Raw genomic sequence first — 6,593 nt, forward strand, 5'->3', positions numbered from 1 at the left:
TTTAAACCCTTTTTTGGGGTTATGTTGGAAATCCACGGATAACAAGCCAGATAGGGGTTATTATATGGGTATCCAACAATTTAATCAAACCCCATTCTTTTTTCCCACCGGGGGTTCCCAAAATTTCCTTATACTACCAACCATCGGAGTTCTCCATAATTTTCCTCTTGAGGTTAAAGGGGTTTAAAGAACTCCCGGTAAAATGCAACTGTAACCCCCATCCACATTCGAATATCTTTTTATTAAAAGGTTTAAATTATCCACCCCACCCCAGTTCCAAATTTAAACCCTTCTTCCCGGGCGAGGGTGACCCGGGGGTTAGCGGCTCCGGGGTTAAATTCCACCCTAGAGAAAAAAACTTGGATTTAAAACCCCAAATCCACTTTTTTTCATTCCCCGGGAAAGAGGGGTTAGGGGACCATTAAATAAACCCAGGAACCCTCTTCGCCGGAAAAAGGGGGAAATAAAAACCCCGAATGGGACCCCCAATGGGGGGTACGCCCACGTTCGGCATTTTTTAAAAAAAAATATTCGTGTTTCAACACTAACCTAAACCCAACCCCAAGACACCAAAATTTTACCCAAAAATTTTAAAGCCCTTCCACGGCCCTTTCTGGATTTCTTAGATTTTTCTTTTGGGGGAGTGTTGCCTTCTTAATTTGGTGTGTTTAGAAATAGAAAGTTTTTCCCCTATTTAAAAAGGGGAAGAACCCTTTTGAGCTTTTGGCCCAAGCAACCTGTTTTTTAAATAAAAGGGAAATTTTTTTCCTTTAAAAAAAGGGGGTTTGTTTTTTCCCAAAACGGGAAGTGTTTTTTCCCAAAAATGGGGAGGACCCAACAAATCCCCCAAAAGACAATTTTTAATTTGTCTTCACACTTTGATCGACGCAGGAACCTCTTTCCTAGTTTCATACTTTCACAGATACAACCGTTCGAACACAGCCTTTCCCGCTTGTCAACATCACCACCGTTGTCATGCATTAACATAACCTTGCAATCCCGCTTCGATTTTCTAAATACAGAGTCAACTCGAGCTACCTACCTTCGTATATCTCGAATATCCACTTCACAACCCTCCCGCGTTGCTTTTCCGATTGCTCATAAATTCCGCACGACAACTCCTATCGCACGCGCAATGTCCGGTATCTTGTCCATCTCGCTTTCTCATCCTCGTTGTCGACGACCGATCCTTTGACAACCGAAAGTCTCCGCCCAAGAGAGTGTCTGATCGGTTTTGGAACGTTTACGTTGAACTTTTTGATAACTTTCCTCACATATTCTTCTTTGGTGAGCGTTTGATGCCCTCTTCGTTGAAATCCTTTCGCAACCAAAATTTGCTTTATAATGCCTTCTTCCACGGGGTTCTTCCTTTATCCGATAAACCCATTTGTTTTGCAATGCCCTCTTATCCTTTGGCAATTCGGCTAATTCCCATGTATGATTCGTCATTGACAAGGAGTCCATCTCATCTTTCATCGCGCCCTCCCACTTAGTCGATTCATCGACTTGCATCGTTTCTCTACAACATTCCGCTCACCCCTATCGGGCCGAGTGTAACGGGAATGGCAGTGACTGGCACTGAAAGTACCCGTGAATCGGCTTCCCGATCCCGGACGATCTACGTGTACTTCTCCGTGATTGGCGTCCTGGATTTGTCCGAATCGCACTTTACCGCACTTTCGATTATTTGTTCCTCCGGCCTCGCTCGTACCGGCCGCGCTCGTGTCTGAAAGTCCCTCAAATCGACTATTTCCGACTCCTTGTCCCGACATCTCCGAATTTTTTTGCAACTTGGTCTTGTACAAACACTCTCTTCATCGAAGACAACATTCCCCGATTCGGACTTATCTTCCGATTTTCACTATCCCAAAATCGATAACCAAGCTCGGTGTCACCATAGCCAATAAAGTAACACTTCTTTGATTTTGGATCAAGCTTGCTTCTAGCCGTATCATTATGCGAACATATGATAAGCGCCCCAACACCCTCGTAAATGAAAGATTTACATTCTTCGCCACTCCAGATTTTCTTCCGGGAATCTCCGAAACTGGCGGAACCGACTTCGGTCCCTGCCACCGCGCCGCCGCTGTGGACACCGTGGGTGATCCGCCCCGGAATGTCTCGGGGCGGGGCTCCCGAGCGTATTCTCACTCCGAGCACGCTGCTCAACGTTCGGTTCATTCTTTCGGCTACTCCATTTTGTCGCGGCGTTCCAGAATAGTCTTCATCATCTTGATTCCATTATCGGCACAATACCGTTTCGAAATCACCATCAATGTATTCTCCGCCGCCGTTGTCGGACCTCAAACACTTCAACTTGAGGTTTGTTTCATTCTCGACCATGGCTTTCCATCTTTTGAATACACTAAACACATCGGATTTATTTTTCTATAAATGCCGAAACCCACACCTTCCTCGTCGAATCATCAACGAAGGTCACGTAGTGAGGCCATGGATCCTCCACAGTAGGAATTAGCAGAAGTCCCCCACACGTTCGTGTGCACCAATTCCGGCCTTTTCGACCTTCAACTCCCCCGCCTGCATTCTTAAGCGACCCGCTTTTGTTTTCCGAGAACGCAGCTCTCCTCACACGATACGAAGGTCCACCGTCTTGGCCCTCCGAATTAAGCCATTTGTCACCAATGTTTTCATCCCCCTTCTCGGGCCTGATATGTCCTGGGCCCGACAATGCCACAAATCGTCTTCTTTGTGTTGTCAACCACAAAGAATGCATCACGACGCCAAATTTAGTCGTCGCAGTAGAGTGCCAATCTTCTTTCGGCCAACTACCATAGCACCTTTCGCCACCTTCCAAGACCCATTACCAAAATCGTAGATCATAGTCCCTCATCATCAAGTTCGACCTACCAGAGATCAAAGTTTCGCATCAGCTTTGGAACATGTCTAACTTTTGTAATCTTCCGCGAGGATCCATTTGACATCTTTCAAATTAACGCTCCCGTGCCAACAATGCCGGTTTCCATCGGCTAAATAAACTTCGCCGAGATTCCCACCACGTACTTTGTCATTATATCAAGGAGTGGGTGGTATGAAAGGACGCCTCCCCGAGTCAAGCACCTAAAGAGTTCATCTGCCGTCAACCGATAAGTTAACAACGCATCGCCAATGTCTTCCGTAGCAAACACGATTCCAGCCCCCCCCGTTGTCCTCTTCTTCGGGTGCCCCAGCTTTTCTTGAAGCCGACCCTGTTTTCCACAGCTCCAACACCTGCGTGTTCGTCTCGGTCCGGATCGACCCCCGCCATTCTTTCGACTTCGATCCGCCCCTATTTGGCGAAGCCACAAAATTTCTCGCTTTCCCGTTTTCAACATTGTGCGTAACCTCGTCGACGCCCGGTGCATCCGTCCCCGCGCACCTCCTCAAAGAAGGATACGATCCCTAACATCGTTGAACTTTAGTTTGTTACATCGCCGACGTAGGACTACTAACCGTCGCTCTCACGGCTCCCACTATTTGGCAGGATGCCAACAAAATTTTCGTAGCTTCGCACCTTCATCATCAAAATCAATTTTTACCGATGACAACCGATTTACAACGGCATTGAATTCATTTACGCGCGTTGAAGAATACGAGCATTTTCCATCATCTTTAGATTTAAATAGTTTCTTCATTTACGAGAAATACCTTATTATTCGTCGAAGGTTTCTCATACATATCGTACAATACCTTCATCATACCGCGGTGGTCTTTTTCCTTTGCCACGCGCGAGCAACGTTCTTCTTGACAAATACACCGAATGACTCCTGCACTCGTCCGTCGACGATCCCAATCGCTTTCGCTTCATCTCCTCCGGTTTCGACCTCGCAGGTTCAAGAAGTTTTCTCATAAATAATCTTCAATTTGCATTCTCCGTAACGCAAAACTGTACCATCGAATTCTACCGACGCCGTGCGTCGCACCATCTTTCGCCTCCCATCGTTTCTAAATCACAACACAACCCGTTGCTCGATACTCGGCTTGTTAGGATTTAAAATCCCAACCGACTTTGTAAGCGTTTCCCTCAGAAAGTCGAGGGTCACAGGTGGACCACTTAAATACCAATCTCCTTGGGGACAGAACCTACTTACGCCGTGATGTAAGCGGTTAATAAATACACACGCGTATTTATAATGTTCACCCTCAACGTGAGAGCTACGTCCACGCGCGTGTATCTTATTAAAGAAGAATATTACAAGTGTTTACAACACTCAACCTCACAACCCCAATCCCAATGACACTCAAGAATTTTACCACACAAAATTCTCTCAAAGACCTTCTCTTACTTGTGCCTTTCACTAAGAGTATTTCTCTTAGATTTTTCTCTTCGGGACGTGTTGTCTTCTTCAATTGGGGCGTGTTTAGCAAATGAGAAACCTTCCTCATTTATAGGTGTGAGATGAACACAATGATGTCATTGGTGACTCGAAGCAAGCACTTGGACAATTTGCCAAATACAAGGAAGATGTTTTCTTCCTTAAAACAAGGGAAGTGTTTTCTTCCTCAAAACAAGGGAAGTGTTTTCTTCCCTAAAATAAGGGATGGACCCAACAGCAACTGGGAAGAAGCTCTGTTCTAATGGAAGGTAGAGTAGGAGTAGAGAAGAGAGAAATTGGATTTTTCTCAGGGAAGCATCGGCCCTTGATGTTCATAGAAAAAATGATAGCAGAGAACAAATGGCCCTTGTAGTTCCAAAAATGCAAAACTCTCGTGCAACAAATGATGTTAACGGTAGAGAAGCTGACTCAATTACTAAAATCCGACGAGGTGTGAATTTCAGAAGGAAGGAAAGGGTGCCTGCTGGCAGAGAGAAAGGTTAATATCTTTTGGATGTATGATACTTGATTCGGATGTGGATGCAATTGAGTCTAACCTGACTGAAGGGAAGAGGCTTAGAGCGTTCACAGAAGGTAGATAGGGATGGAGGTAACAAAGAAATTATCAGTTAGGGAGCAATCATTCCCTTATGATAAACTCTTTTTTGTTCCAACGTTCAGGGAGAAAGGACATGTTATATTTGTAACTGGAGAAGGCACAAAAATTGCACCATTGGTCCTGCAGCTGCGCTACATCACAAGCAACAGTGTCACAAGCAGTGAGCCTTTGCAACAAGGCGCTGAGAAGCTATTAGAGAATAAAATTGTTGACAATGGTACTGAAGAAGCAGTGTTTGATCAATGTGTTTCTGGTAGTAAGGACTTGGCACATGAGTATATTTTGGTGTTTATTTCCATTTCTGAGCAATTACTGACTTGCCAAAAATTTAATATCTGAGAATGTAACATTTTAATGGATACATATCTATTTAGAGAGTTTATGGATTGTTATGCAACACGGGGAGTTCTTGGAATATTAATTATGTGTGTAGGAAGTGGGATAAGTCATGACATGAGTTCTACTTGGGATGTGATTGTCATTGTCCTGCTAGCCTCAAGGTACTCACAAAAGTCTAATCCACCTTCTTGTGATTTAATTGGCTTTCTATATTATTTGGAGTCATTTAGTATTGGAAGCCTGCATAAGGTGTACAAAGTTTTTAGCCATCTTGTGCTTCCAGCTCAAAATTTTATATGGTCCTTTGGAGCTCCTATTGTGAGTAATGTACTGTTGATTATGAGAAAGCAACTGCATTATCCTGCTTCTACTGCTGTTGTAAAACTAAGCTGGTCTGGAGAGCTCGATTATGTTAATCAAGGGATAATTGTTGATGAAGCACAATATCTTGAAGTGCTTTGTGAGTTGTATGCAAATACAGAGAAATTTAAAGATGTTGTTCTTAACAGGAAAGCTTTAGAGAAAGTTGGTCCAATTTTGTATTTTATAACTGAATGTACTGTGGAGCATATGGATTTAGCTAGGAAGTGTTTTGGCAAGGTTGGCAAATTTCATGTGGCTCTTAAGCCAGCTGTTGTTAGTACTAGACTGCTTGTTCTTATAGACATTATCTGGTATCTAATGAAAACAGTTGACTTGCTTGTGGACAAGACTATCGTGAAAGCAATATTTTATTTTTCAGATAGAAGAGTGACCAAAAGTACCGACGTCATAATAAATGTCAAGGGAATTAGACATCTTGAGAAGGCATCAATGGTTGCAGAGATTAAATTTCCCATTGTGCAGAATGAGTATGTATCGGATGAGGTACTTAGAGACTGTGATAATGTGGCGAAGAGGAATATGGATTCTTGGCAATTGATGACGAATCAATATGCAGCGGATGTTTTTGGGTCGTCACTGTATTATCAAATGCAAATGTTTCTATTGAAGCCAAAAAGGGAATCTTCACTTAATATTTTCAAGTCTTATCTCATTGCAGATGCCTTTAATATGACTTCCTTTCATTTTGAGTCAATGGAGCATAAGTATAGGTTGACTCTACAGATGAAGCAATTGGGTCTTCTAGGAATTAATGGGCACTTTCTTGGAGGCTGGGGCTACTTCTTTTCACTGGTTAACCAGCTTACGGACACATCTACCTGGAATGGTGCTAGTGAAGCAGTGAAAAAGATGATTGATCCAAAGACAAGAGCTCTTGAGGACAAGTGTGTTTTGAAGGGGAAGGATCTGATATGAACTAAATTTCTAGCACGTGAGTT

Source organism: Lycium ferocissimum, chromosome 9, assembly GCF_029784015.1.
Source record: "Lycium ferocissimum isolate CSIRO_LF1 chromosome 9, AGI_CSIRO_Lferr_CH_V1, whole genome shotgun sequence".
Lineage (NCBI taxonomy): Eukaryota > Viridiplantae > Streptophyta > Magnoliopsida > Solanales > Solanaceae > Lycium > Lycium ferocissimum.